We start from the raw sequence: 15175 nt of genomic DNA, 5'->3' as shown, positions 1-15175 counted from the left end.
TCTAAAACACTTTACTTCCTCCAGTTTTTCTCTATTCAAACTTACCTCCCAATTGACTTGACCCTCAACCCTACTGTACCTAATAACCTTGCTCTTATTCACATTTACTCTTAACTTTCTTCTTTCACACACTTTACCAATCTCAGTCACCAGCTTCTGCAGTTTCTCACATGAATCAGCCACCAGCGTTGTATCATCAGCGAACAACAACTGACTCACTTCCCAAGCTCTCTCATCCTCAACAGACTTCATACTTGCCCCTCTTTCCAAAACTCTTGCATTTACCTCCCTAACAACCCCATCCATAAACAAATTAAACAACCATGGAACCATCACACACCCCTTCCGCAAACCTACAATCACTGAGAACCAATCACTTTCCTCTCTTCCTACACGTACACATGCCTTACATCCTCGATAAAAACTTTTCACTGCTTCTAACAACTTGCCTCCCACACCATATATTCTTAATACCTTCCACAGAGCATCTCTATCAACTCTATCATATGCCTTCTCCAGATCCATAAATGCTACATACGAATCCATTTGCTTTTCTAAGTATTTCTCACATACATTCTTCAAAGCAAACACCTGATCCACACATCCTGTACCACTTCTGAAACCACACTGCTTTTCCCCAATCTGATGCTCTGTACATGCCTTCACCCTCTCAATCAATACCCTCCCATATAATTTCCCAGGAATACTCAACAAACTTATACCTCTGTAATTTGAGCACTCACTCTTATCCCCTTTGCCTTTGTACAATGGCACTAAGCACGCATTCCGCCAATCCTCAGGCACCTCACCATGAGTCATACATACATTAAATAACCTTACCAACCAGTCAATAATACAGTCACCCCCTTTTTTAATAAATTCCACTGCAATACCATCCAAACCTGCTGCCTTGCCGGCTTTCATCTTCCACAAAGCTTTTACTACCTCTTCTCTGTTTACCAAATCATTCTCCCTAACCCTCTCACTTTGCACACCACCTCGACCAAGACACCCTATATCTGCCACTCTATCATCAATAACATTCAACAAACCCTCAAAATACTCACTCCATCTCCTTCTCACAACCCCACTACTTGTTATCACCTCCCCATTTGCGCCCTTCACTGAAGTTCCCATTTGCTCCCTTGTCTTACGCACTTTATTTACCTCCTTCCAGAACATCTTTTAATTCTCCCTAAAATTTAATGATACTCTCTCACCCCAACTCTCATTTGCCCTCTTTTTCACCTCTTGCACCTTTCTCTTGACCTCCTGTCTCTTTCTTTTATACATCTCCCACTCAATTGCATTTTTTCCCTGCAAAAATCATCCAAATGCCTCTCTCTTCTCTTTCACTAATAATCTTACTTCTTCATCCCACCACTCACTACCCTTTCTAATCAACCCACCTCCCACTCTTCTCATGCCACAAGCATCTTTTGCGCAATCCATCACTGATTCCCTAAATACATCCCATTCCTCCCCCACTCTCCTTACTTCCATTGTTCTCACCTTTTTCCATTCTGTACTCAGTCTCTCCTAGTACTTCCTCAGACAAGTCTCCTTCCCAAGCTCACTTACTCTTACCACCCTCTTCACCCTAACATTCACTCTTCTGTTCTGAAAACCCATACAAATCTTCACCTTAGCCTCCCCAAGATAATGATCAGACATCCCTCCAGTTGCACCTCTCAGCACATTAACATCCAAAAGTCTCTCTTTCGCACGCCTGTCAATTAACACGTAATCCAATAACGCTCTCTGGCCATCTCTCCTACTTACATACGTATACTTATGTATATCTCGCTTTTTAAACCAGGTATTCCCAATCACCAGTCCTTTTTCAGCACATAAATCTACAAGCTCTTTACCATTTCCATTTACAACACTGAACACCCCATGTATACCAATTATTCCCTCAACTACCACATTACTCACCTTTGCATTCAAATCACCCATCACTATAACCCGGTCTCGTGCATGAAAACCACTAGCACACTCATTCAGCTGCTCCCAAAACACTTGCCTCTCATGATCTTTCTTCTCATGCCCAGGTGCATATGCACCAATAAATACCCATCTCTCTCCATCAACTTTCAGTTTTACCCATATTAATCGAGAATTTACTTTCTTACATTCTATCACATACTCCCACAACTCCTGTTTCAGGAGTACTGCTACTCCTTCCCTTGCTCTTGTCCTCTCACTAACCCCTGACTTTACTCCCAAGACATTCCCAAACCACTCTTCCCCTTTACCCTTGAGCTTCGTTTCACTCAGAGCCAAAACATCCAGGTTCCTTTCCTCAAACATACTACCTATCTCTCCTTTTTTCACATCTTGGTTACATCCACACACATTTAGACACCCCAGTCTGAGCCTTCGAGGAGGATGAGCACTCCCCGCGTGACTCCTTCTGTTTCCCATTTTAGAAAGTTAAAAAATACAAGGAGGGGAGGATTTCTGGCCCCCCGCTCCCATCCCCTCTAGTCGCCTTCTACGACACGCGAGGAATGCGTGGGAAGTATTCTTTCACCCCTATCCCCAGGGATAATATATATATATATATATATATATATATATATATATATATATATATATATATATATATATATATATATATAAAAGAGACAGGAGGTCAAGAGAAAGGTGCAAGAGGTGAAAAAAAAGGGCAAATGAGAGTTGGGGTGAGAGAGTATCATTAAATTTTAGGGAGAATAAAAAGATGTTCTGGAAGGAGGTAAATAAAGTGCGTAAGACAAGGGAGCAAATGGGAACTTCAGTGAAGGGCGCAAATGGGGAGGTGATAACAAGTAGTGGTGATGTGAGAAGGAGATGGAGTGAGTATTTTGAAGGTTTGTTGAATGTGTTTGATGATAGAGTGGCAGATATAGGGTGTTTTGGTCGAGGTGGTGTGCAAAGTGAGAGGGTTAGGGAAAATGATTTGGTAAACAGAGAAGAGGTAGTGAAAGCTTTGCGGAAGATGAAAGCCGGCAAGGCAGCAGGTTTGGATGGTATTGCAGTGGAATTTATTAAAAAACGGGGTGACTGTATTGTTGACTGGTTGGTAAGGTTATTTAATGTATGTATGACTCATGGTGAGGTGCCTGAGGATTGGCGGAATGCGTGCATAGTGCCATTGTACAAAGGCAAAGGGGATAAGAGTGAGTGCTCAAATTACAGAGGTATAAGTTTGTTGAGTATTCCTGGTAAATTATATGGGAGGGTATTGATTGAGAGGGTGAAGGCATGTACAGAGCATCAGATTGGGGAAGAGCAGTGTGGTTTCAGAAGTGGTACAGGATGTGTGGATCAGGTGTTTGCTTTGAAGAATGTATGTGAGAAATACTTAGAAAAGCAAATGGATTTGTATGTAGCATTTATGGATCTGGAGAAGGCATATGATAGAGTTGATAGAGATGCTCTGTGGAAGGTATTAAGAATATATGGTGTGGGAGGAAAGTTGTTAGAAGCAGTGAAAAGTTTTTATCGAGGATGTAAGGCATGTGTACGTGTAGGAAGAGAGGAAAGTGATTGGTTCTCAGTGAATGTAGGTTTGCGGCAGGGGTGTGTGATGTCTCCATGGTTGTTTAATTTGTTTATGGATGGGGTTGTTAGGGAGGTAAATGCAAGAGTTTTGGAAAGAGGGGCAAGTATGAAGTCTGTTGGGGATGAGAGAGCTTGGGAAGTGAGTCAGTTGTTGTTCGCTGATGATACAGCGCTGGTGGCTGATTCATGTGAAAAACTGCAGAAGCTGGTGACTGAGTTTGGAAAAGTGTGTGGAAGAAGAAAGTTAAGAGTAAATGTGAATAAGAGCAAGGTTATTAGGTACAGTAGGGTTGAGGGTCAAGTCAATTGGGAGGTGAGTTTGAATGGAGAAAAACTGGAGGAAGTGAAGTGTTTTAGATATCTGGGAGTGGATCTGGCAGCGGATGGAACCATGGAAGCGGAAGTGGATCATAGGGTGGGGGAGGGGGCGAAAATCCTGGGGGCCTTGAAGACTTCAAATGTGTGGAAGTCGAGAACATTATCTCGGAAAGCAAAAATGGGTATGTTTGAAGGAATAGTGGTTCCAACAATGTTGTATGGTTGCGAGGCGTGGGCTATGGATAGAGTTGTGCGCAGGAGGATGGATGTGCTGGAAATGAGATGTTTGAGTACAATGTGTGGTGTGAGGTGGTTTGATCGAGTGAGTAACGTAAGGGTAAGAGAGATGTGTGGAAATAAAAAGAGCATGGTAGAGAGAGCAGAAGAGGGTGTTTTGAAGTGGTTTGGGCACATGGAGAGGATGAGTGAGGAAAGATTGACCAAGAGGATATATGTGTCGGAGGTGGAGGGAACAAGGAGAAGAGGGAGACCAAATTGGAGGTGGAAAGATGGAGTGAAAAAGATTTTGTGTGATCGGGGCCTGAACATGCAGGAGGGTGAAAGGAGGGCAAGGAATAGAGAGAATTGGAGCGATGTGGTATACCGGGGTTGACGTGCTGTCAGTGGATTGAAGCAAGGCATGTGAAGCGTCTGGGGTAAACCATGGAAAGCTGTGTAGGTATGTATATTTGTGTGTGTGGACGTATGTATATACATGTGTATGGGGGGGGGTTGGGCCATTTCTTTCGTCTGTTTCCTTGTGCTACCTCGCAAACGCGGGAGACAGCGACAAAGTATAATAAAAAAATATAAATATAAATATATATATATATATATATATATATATATATATATATATATATATATATATATATATACATACACAAACATACGCACATATACACACACACACACATATACATATATAAACATATGAAAAATGTAAGAAACAATTTAGAAAACTGAAACTTCTAGCTTGAAATGAAATGAAAAAATGAATGTCACATAATGGCTCAACCTCTGGCTATGGAAAAGGGAAAGGTAAAATTTATTTACACAAACGTCAATAGCAGTTCTCATCAGTTTAACCACTGTATCAATAAGCTTCATTGTCTAAGCTACATTTTTTCCAATTTCACTATTATCTTGTCAAAGCACCATGTATGAAATAATAACATGAAATAATATATATATATATATATATATATATATATATATATATATATATATATATATATATATATATATATATGGATTTGTATGTAGCATTTATGGATCTGGAGAAGGCATATGATAGAGTTGATAGAGATGCTCTGTGGAAGGTATTAAGAATATATGGTGTGGGAGGAAAGTTGTTAGAAGCAGTGAAAAGTTTTTATCGAGGATGTAAGGCATGTGTACGTGTAAGAAGAGAGGAAAGTGATTGGTTCTCAGTGAATGTAGGTTTGCGGCAGGGGTGTGTGATGTCTCCATGGTTGTTTAATTTGTTTATGGATGGGGTTGTTAGGGAGGTAAATGCAAGAGTTTTGGAAAGAGGGGCAAGTATGAAGTCTGTTGGGGATGAGAGAGCTTGGGAAGTGAGTCAGTTGTTGTTCGCTGATGATACAGCGCTGGTGGCTGATTCATGTGAGAAACTGCAGAAGCTGGTGACTGAGTTTGGAAAAGTGTGTGGAAGAAGAAAGTTAAGAGTAAATGTGAATAAGAGCAAGGTTATTAGGTACAGTAGGGTTGAGGGTCAAGTCAATTGGGAGGTGAGTTTGAATGGAGAAAAATTGGAGGAAGTGAAGTGTTTTAGATATCTGGGAGTGGATCTGGCAGCGGATGGAAACATGGAAGCGGAAGTGGATCATAGGGTGGGGGAGGGGGCGAAAATCCTGGGGGCCTTGAAGACTTCAAATGTGTGGAAGTCGAGAACATTATCTCGGAAAGCAAAAATGGGTATGTTTGAAGGAATAGTGGTTCCAACAATGTTGTATGGTTGCGAGGCGTGGGCTATGGATAGAGTTGTGCGCAGGAGGATGGATGTGCTGGAAATGAGATGTTTGAGGACAATGTGTGGTGTGAGGTGGTTTGATCGAGTGAGTAATGTAAGGGTAAGAGAGATGTGTGGAAATAAAAAGAGCGTGGTTGAGAGAGCAGAAGAGGGTGTTTTGAAGTGGTTTGTGCACATGGAGAGGATGAGTGAGGAAAGATTGACCAAGAGGATATATGTGTCGGAGGTGGAGGGAACAAGGAGAAGAGGGAGACCAAATTGGAGGTGGAAAGATGGAGTGAAAAAGATTTTGTGATCGGGGCCTGAACATGCAGGAGGGTGAAAGGAGGGCAAGGAACAGAGTGAATTGGAGCGATGTGGTATACCGGGGTTGACGTGCTGTCAGTGGATTGAAGCAAGGCATGTGAAGCGTCTGGGGTAAACCATGGAAAGCTGTGTAGGTATGTATATTTGCGTGTGTGGACGTATGTATATGCATGTGTAGGGGGGGGGCTTCAAAACACCCTCTTCTGCTCTCTCAACCACGCTCTTTTTATTTCCACACATCTCTCTTACCCTTACGTTACTCACTCGATCAAACCACCTCACACCACACATTGTCCTCAAACATCTCATTTCCAGCACATCCATCCTCAACCCTACTGTACCTAATAACCTTGCTCTTATTCACATTTACTCTTAACTTTCTTCTTCCACACACTTTACCAAACTCAGTCACCAGCTTCTGCAGTTTCTCACATGAATCAGCCACCAGCGCTGTATCATCAGCGAACAACAACTGACTCACTTCCCAAGCTCTCTCATCCCCAACAGACTTCATACTTGCCCCTCTTTCCAAAACTCTTGCATTTACCTCCCTAACAACCCCATCCATAAACAAATTAAACAACCATGGAGACATCACACACCCCTGCCGCAAACCTACATTCACTGAGAACCAATCACTTTCCTCTCTTCCTACACGTACACATGCCTTACATCCACATCCTCGATAAAAACTTTTCACTGCTTCTAACAACTTTCCTCCCACACCATATATTCTTAATACCTTCCACAGAGCATCTCTATCAACTCTATCATATGCCTTCTCCAGATCCATAAATGCTCATATATATATATATATATATATATATATATATATATATATATATATAACATACAATGCTCCATCAGCCATATCCGAACCTGGGACCCCTTGTGCAAGAGGCAGGCATGCTAACCGCTAGGCTAAGGAACTGTATTATAGGAAACAACTATTCGAAATACTAAGTACTCGAATACCCTTCGTCTCACTATGGTGAGCAACGGGGTCTATCGGTTGTTTCTGAACAGAACACATAGCCAGCTGAGAGCGTTTTACCGAACCTGACTGTACAACGTGGAGTTATATGAATACGAATAAAGTGTATATGAACGCGCACCTTCATATATATATATATATATATATATATATATATATATATATATATATATATATATATCCCCCATTTTAGAAAGTTAAAAAATACAACTCGCAAACGCAGGAGACAGCAAAAAAAAAAATATACATATATATATATATATATATATATATATATATATATATATATATATATATATATGTAAGGCATGTGTACGTGTAGGAAGAGAGGAAAGTGATTGGTTCTCAGTGAATGTAGGTTTGCGGCAGGGGTGTGTGATGTCTCCATGGTTGTTTAATTTGTTAATGATTGGGGTTGTTAGGGAGGTGAATGCAAGAGTTTTGGAAAGAGGGGCAAGTATGAAGTCTGTTGGGGATGAGAGAGCTTGGGAAGTGAGTCAGTTGTTGTTCGCTGATGATACAGCGCTGGTGGCTGATTCATGTGAGAAACTGCAGAAGCTGGTGACTGAGTTTGGTAAAGTGTGTGAAAGAAGAAAGTTAAGAGTAAATGTGAATAAGAGCAAGGCTATTAGGTACAGTAGGGTTGAGGGTCAAGTCAATTGGGAGGTGAGTTTGAATGGAGAAAAACTGGAGGAAGTGAAGTGTTTTAGATATCTGGGAGTGGATCTGGCAGCGGATGGAACCATGGAAGCGGAAGTGGATCATAGGGTGGGGAAGGGGGCGAAAATTCTGGGAGCCTTGAAGAATGTGTGGAAGTTGAGAACATTATCTCGGAAAGCAAAAATGGGTATGTTTGAAGGAATAGTGGTTCCAACAATGTTGTATGGCTGCGAGGCGTGGGCTATGGATAGAGTTGTGCGCAGGAGGATGGATGTGCTGGAAATGAGATGTTTGAGGACAATGTGTGGTGTGAGGTGGTTTGATCGAGTAAGTAACATAAGGGTAAGAGAGATGTGTGGAAATAAAAAGGGCGTGGTTGAGAGAGCAGAAGAGGGTGTTTTGAAATGGTTTGGTCACATGGAGAGAATGAGTGAGGAAAGATTGACCAAGAGGATATATGTGTCGGAGGTGGAGGGAACGAGGAGAAGAGGGAGACCAAATTGGAGGTGGAAAGATGGAGTGAAAAAGATTTTGTGTGATCGGGGCCTGAACATGCAGGAGGGTGAAAGGAGGGCAAAGAATAGAGTGAATTGGAGCGATGTGGTATACCGTGGTTGACATGCTGTCAGTGGATTGAATCAGGACATGTGAAGCGTCTGGGGTAAACCATGGAAAGCTGTGTAGGTATGTATATTTGCGTGTGAGGACGTATGTATATACATGTGTATGGGGGTGGGTTGGGCCATTTCTTTCGTCTGTTTCCTTGCGCTACCTCGCAAATGCGGGAGACAGCGACAAAGCAAGAAAAAAAAAAATATATATATATATATATATATATATATATATATATATATATATATATACATATACACAGGCATGTACATATATACAAATGTACATAATTCATACTTGCTGCCTTTATTGATTCCGTCGCTAACCCGCCACACATGAAATAACCCCCCCCCAACCACCACCCCCACCGCATTCGCGCAAGGTAGCAGTAGGAAAAGACAACAAAGGCCACATTCATTCACACTCAGTCTCTGACTGTCATGTATAATGCACCAAACCACAGCTCCCTTTCCACATCCATGCCCACAAAAAATTTTCCATGGTATACTCCAGACGCTTCACATGTCCAGGTTCAATCCATTGTCAGCATGTCGACTCCGGTATACCACATCGTTCCAATTCACTCTATTCCTTGCATGCCTTATTCTGCTCGCCTTTCATCCTCCTGCATGTTCAGGCCCTGATCGCTCAAAATCTTTTTCACTCCATCCTTCCACCTCCAATTTGGTCTCCCACTTCTCGTTCCCTCCACCTCTGATACGTATATCCTCTTTGTCAATCTTTCCTGACTCATTCTCTCCATATGACCAAACCATTTCGTTACACCCTCTTCTGCTCTCTCAACCACACTCTACTCATTACCACACATCTCTCTCACCCTTTCATTACTTACTCGATCAAACCACGTCACACCACATAGTATCCTCAAACATCTGATTTCCAACACATCCACCCTATTCCACAAAAACCTATCTATAGCCCACGCCTCGCAACCATTTAACATTGGCAGCAGTGTACATCACATTATTCCATCGCAGTTTGTTAAGTGTATTGGGCATTGTCTGCTGTGTTTTGCTTCTTACTAGTGTAGCTGGTACTGAATAGTGTGTATCCTTATAAGCAGCACTGTCTGCCATGTTATTCCATCACAGTTAGTGAGTGTTGCAGGCATTGTCTGCTGTTATCCAATCGCAATCAGCTGAAGTGTAGGTGGCATTGTCTGCTGTGTTATCCTTAAATTACAAGCATTAGCTGCTGTATTACCCTATAACCAACTGCAGTGTAGCTGCCATTATCTGCTGTGTTCCCCTATCACAATTAGTGAAAATGTATCTGGCAATATCTGCTGTGTTATCATTACAAGCATCATTTACTGTGTTATCCCATAATTTGTGGAAGTGTATTTGGAATTGTTTGCTGTTATCCTTACAAGTATCATAGCAAGCACTGTCTGCTGTGCTATCCTTATATTACAAGCATTCCCTGCAGTGATTTGCTATTACAGTTAGTGGAAGAATGTAGCTGGCAGTCTGCTGTGCTATCCTTTTATCAAAAGCATTTCTGCTGTTATCACAATTTGTGGAAGAGTAGAGGTGGAACTGTCTGCTGTTATTCTTACAATCATTATCTGCTATGTTATCCTATCACAGTTTGTGGGTGCAGGTGGTATTATCTGCTGTTATTCTTACATAACAAGCATCATCTAATGTGTTATCCTTTCAGTTTGTGGAAGAGTGTAGGTGGCATTGTCTGCTGTTATTCTTATACTACAAGCATTATCTGCTGTTTTATCCTATCACAATTAGTGGTAGAGTGCAGCGGGCACTGTCTGCTGTTATTCTTACAAGAATTATCTGCTGTGTTATCACAATTAGTGGAGTGTAGCTGGCAATGTCTGGTGTATCAGCTGGCACTGTCTGCTGTTATTCTTACATGTTATCTACTGTGTTATCCTATCACAATTAGTGGAATGTAGCTGGCATTGTCTGGTGTATCATCCCTATCACAAATTGGAGTAATTCATACCCTAATTTGAATGTCAATCTTCAATACATACAGATTGTAAGTAGGAAAAAGAAATAAAATTATTTTCATAATTTATTACAAAATTCTAACAAAAAGTGGATAATATTCTATCCAATACTTCATCACAAGAACCACAAAAAAATATCAAGGATTACCACAAAATGGTTTTATTCAGTCTATCCTTCATAAGAGAGAGAGAGAGAGAGAGAGAGAAGAGAGAGGAGAGAGAGAGAGAGAGAGAGAGAGAGAAACATAAAAAGGCTTCTTAAGTGTTGATGATGGCTCTGGGCACACAATCATCAATGTATAATAAAAATCTAATACACTACTCCACAACATCAATTTCCAAATTATGCACTCTGCTGACTGCCAAGCGGATTCTTCACTACGATGATCACAGAGTCCCCTCGTAAAAACATTTTCTGAATATACCTGAAGAAAAAATCAAAACAATCCATTACAAAAATATCATAGGTATTAAGACTGCCTGCTTGAGATTACATACAAAAATATCATGGGTATTAAGACTCTGCCTACTTGAGATTACACCAAAACTGAAAAATCACCTTTGGTGAAGCTGTATAACAAAGTACAATTTCTTCAAAAAAAAAAAAAAAAAAAAAGTTTGCGGCAGGGGTGTGTGATGTCTCCATGGTTGTTTAATTTGTTTATGGATGGGGTTGTTAGGGAGGTAAATGCAAGAGTTTTGGAAAGAGGGGCAAGTATGAAGTCTGTTGGGGATGAGAGAGCTTGGGAAGTGAGTCAGTTGTTGTTCGCTGATGATACAGCGCTGGTGGCTGATTCATGTGAGAAACTGCAGAAGCTGGTGACTGAGTTTGGAAAAGTGTGTGGAAGAAGAAAGTTAAGAGTAAATGTGAATAAGAGCAAGGTTATTAGGTACAGTAGGGTTGAGGGTCAAGTCAATTGGGAGGTGAGTTTGAATGGAGAAAAATTGGAGGAAGTGAAGTGTTTTAGATATCTGGGAGTGGATCTGGCAGCGGATGGAAACATGGAAGCGGAAGTGGATCATAGGGTGGGGGAGGGGGCGAAAATCCTGGGGGCCTTGAAGACTTCAAATGTGTGGAAGTCGAGAACATTATCTCGGAAAGCAAAAATGGGTATGTTTGAAGGAATAGTGGTTCCAACAATGTTGTATGGTTGCGAGGCGTGGGCTATGGATAGAGTTGTGCGCAGGAGGATGGATGTGCTGGAAATGAGATGTTTGAGGACAATGTGTGGTGTGAGGTGGTTTGATCGAGTGAGTAATGTAAGGGTAAGAGAGATGTGTGGAAATAAAAAGAGCGTGGTTGAGAGAGCAGAAGAGGGTGTTTTGAAGTGGTTTGTGCACATGGAGAGGATGAGTGAGGAAAGATTGACCAAGAGGATATATGTGTCGGAGGTGGAGGGAACAAGGAGAAGAGGGAGACCAAATTGGAGGTGGAAAGATGGAGTGAAAAAGATTTTGTGTGATCGGGGCCTGAACATGCAGGAGGGTGAAAGGAGGGCAAGGAACAGAGTGAATTGGAGCGATGTGGTATACCGGGGTTGACGTGCTGTCAGTGGATTGAAGCAAGGCATGTGAAGCGTCTGGGGTAAACCATGGAAAGCTGTGTAGGTATGTATATTTGCGTGTGTGGACGTATGTATATGCATGTGTAGGGGGGGGGCTTCAAAACACCCTCTTCTGCTCTCTCAACCACGCTCTTTTTATTTCCACACATCTCTCTTACCCTTACGTTACTCACTCGATCAAACCACCTCACACCACACATTGTCCTCAAACATCTCATTTCCAGCACATCCATCCTCAACCCTACTGTACCTAATAACCTTGCTCTTATTCACATTTACTCTTAACTTTCTTCTTCCACACACTTTACCAAACTCAGTCACCAGCTTCTGCAGTTTCTCACATGAATCAGCCACCAGCGCTGTATCATCAGCGAACAACAACTGACTCACTTCCCAAGCTCTCTCATCCCCAACAGACTTCATACTTGCCCCTCTTTCCAAAACTCTTGCATTTACCTCCCTAACAACCCCATCCATAAACAAATTAAACAACCATGGAGACATCACACACCCCTGCCGCAAACCTACATTCACTGAGAACCAATCACTTTCCTCTCTTCCTACACGTACACATGCCTTACATCCACATCCTCGATAAAAACTTTTCACTGCTTCTAACAACTTTCCTCCCACACCATATATTCTTAATACCTTCCACAGAGCATCTCTATCAACTCTATCATATGCCTTCTCCAGATCCATAAATGCTCATATATATATATATATATATATATATATATATATATATATATATATAACATACAATGCTCCATCAGCCATATCCGAACCTGGGACCCCTTGTGCAAGAGGCAGGCATGCTAACCGCTAGGCTAAGGAACTGTATTATAGGAAACAACTATTCGAAATACTAAGTACTCGAATACCCTTCGTCTCACTATGGTGAGCAACGGGGTCTATCGGTTGTTTCTGAACAGAACACATAGCCAGCTGAGAGCGTTTTACCGAACCTGACTGTACAACGTGGAGTTATATGAATACGAATAAAGTGTATATGAACGCGCACCTTCATATATATATATATATATATATATATATATATATATATATATATATATATATATATCCCCCATTTTAGAAAGTTAAAAAATACAACTCGCAAACGCAGGAGACAGCAAAAAAAAAAATATACATATATATATATATATATATATATATATATATATATATATATATATATATATATGTAAGGCATGTGTACGTGTAGGAAGAGAGGAAAGTGATTGGTTCTCAGTGAATGTAGGTTTGCGGCAGGGGTGTGTGATGTCTCCATGGTTGTTTAATTTGTTAATGATGGGGTTGTTAGGGAGGTGAATGCAAGAGTTTTGGAAAGAGGGGCAAGTATGAAGTCTGTTGGGGATGAGAGAGCTTGGGAAGTGAGTCAGTTGTTGTTCGCTGATGATACAGCGCTGGTGGCTGATTCATGTGAGAAACTGCAGAAGCTGGTGACTGAGTTTGGTAAAGTGTGTGAAAGAAGAAAGTTAAGAGTAAATGTGAATAAGAGCAAGGCTATTAGGTACAGTAGGGTTGAGGGTCAAGTCAATTGGGAGGTGAGTTTGAATGGAGAAAAACTGGAGGAAGTGAAGTGTTTTAGATATCTGGGAGTGGATCTGGCAGCGGATGGAACCATGGAAGCGGAAGTGGATCATAGGGTGGGGAAGGGGGCGAAAATTCTGGGAGCCTTGAAGAATGTGTGGAAGTTGAGAACATTATCTCGGAAAGCAAAAATGGGTATGTTTGAAGGAATAGTGGTTCCAACAATGTTGTATGGCTGCGAGGCGTGGGCTATGGATAGAGTTGTGCGCAGGAGGATGGATGTGCTGGAAATGAGATGTTTGAGGACAATGTGTGGTGTGAGGTGGTTTGATCGAGTAAGTAACATAAGGGTAAGAGAGATGTGTGGAAATAAAAAGGGCGTGGTTGAGAGAGCAGAAGAGGGTGTTTTGAAATGGTTTGGTCACATGGAGAGAATGAGTGAGGAAAGATTGACCAAGAGGATATATGTGTCGGAGGTGGAGGGAACGAGGAGAAGAGGGAGACCAAATTGGAGGTGGAAAGATGGAGTGAAAAAGATTTTGTGTGATCGGGGCCTGAACATGCAGGAGGGTGAAAGGAGGGCAAAGAATAGAGTGAATTGGAGCGATGTGGTATACCGTGGTTGACATGCTGTCAGTGGATTGAATCAGGACATGTGAAGCGTCTGGAGTAAACCATGGAAAGCTGTGTAGGTATGTATATTTGCGTGTGAGGACGTATGTATATACATGTGTATGGGGGTGGGTTGGGCCATTTCTTTCGTCTGTTTCCTTGCGCTACCTCGCAAATGCGGGAGACAGCGACAAAGCAAGAAAAAAAAAAATATATATATATATATATATATATATATATATATATATATACACAGGCATGTACATATATACAAATGTACATAATTCATACTTGCTGCCTTTATTGATTCCGTCGCTAACCCGCCACACATGAAATAACCCCCCCCCAACCACCACCCCCACCGCATTCGCGCAAGGTAGCAGTAGGAAAAGACAACAAAGGCCACATTCATTCACACTCAGTCTCTGACTGTCATGTATAATGCACCAAACCACAGCTCCCTTTCCACATCCATGCCCACAAAAAATTTTCCATGGTATACTCCAGACGCTTCACATGTCCAGGTTCAATCCATTGTCAGCATGTCGACTCCGGTATACCACATCGTTCCAATTCACTCTATTCCTTGCATGCCTTATTCTGCTCGCCTTTCATCCTCCTGCATGTTCAGGCCCTGATCGCTCAAAATCTTTTTCACTCCATCCTTCCACCTCCAATTTGGTCTCCCACTTCTCGTTCCCTCCACCTCTGATACGTATATCCTCTTTGTCAATCTTTCCTGACTCATTCTCTCCATATGACCAAACCATTTCGTTACACCCTCTTCTGCTCTCTCAACCACACTCTACTCATTACCACACATCTCTCTCACCCTTTCATTACTTACTCGATCAAACCACGTCACACCACATAGTATCCTCAAACATCTGATTTCCAACACATCCACCCTATTCCACAAAAACCTATCTATAGCCCACGCCTCGCAACCATTTAACATTGGCAGCAGTGTACATCACATTATTCCATCGCAGTTTGTTAAGTGTATTGGGCATTGTCTG

Source organism: Panulirus ornatus, chromosome 7, assembly GCF_036320965.1.
Source record: "Panulirus ornatus isolate Po-2019 chromosome 7, ASM3632096v1, whole genome shotgun sequence".
NCBI classification, from domain to species: Eukaryota; Metazoa; Arthropoda; class Malacostraca; order Decapoda; family Palinuridae; genus Panulirus; species Panulirus ornatus.
The sequence above is the reverse complement of the archived record's forward strand: the minus strand, read 5'-3'. Positions refer to the sequence as shown.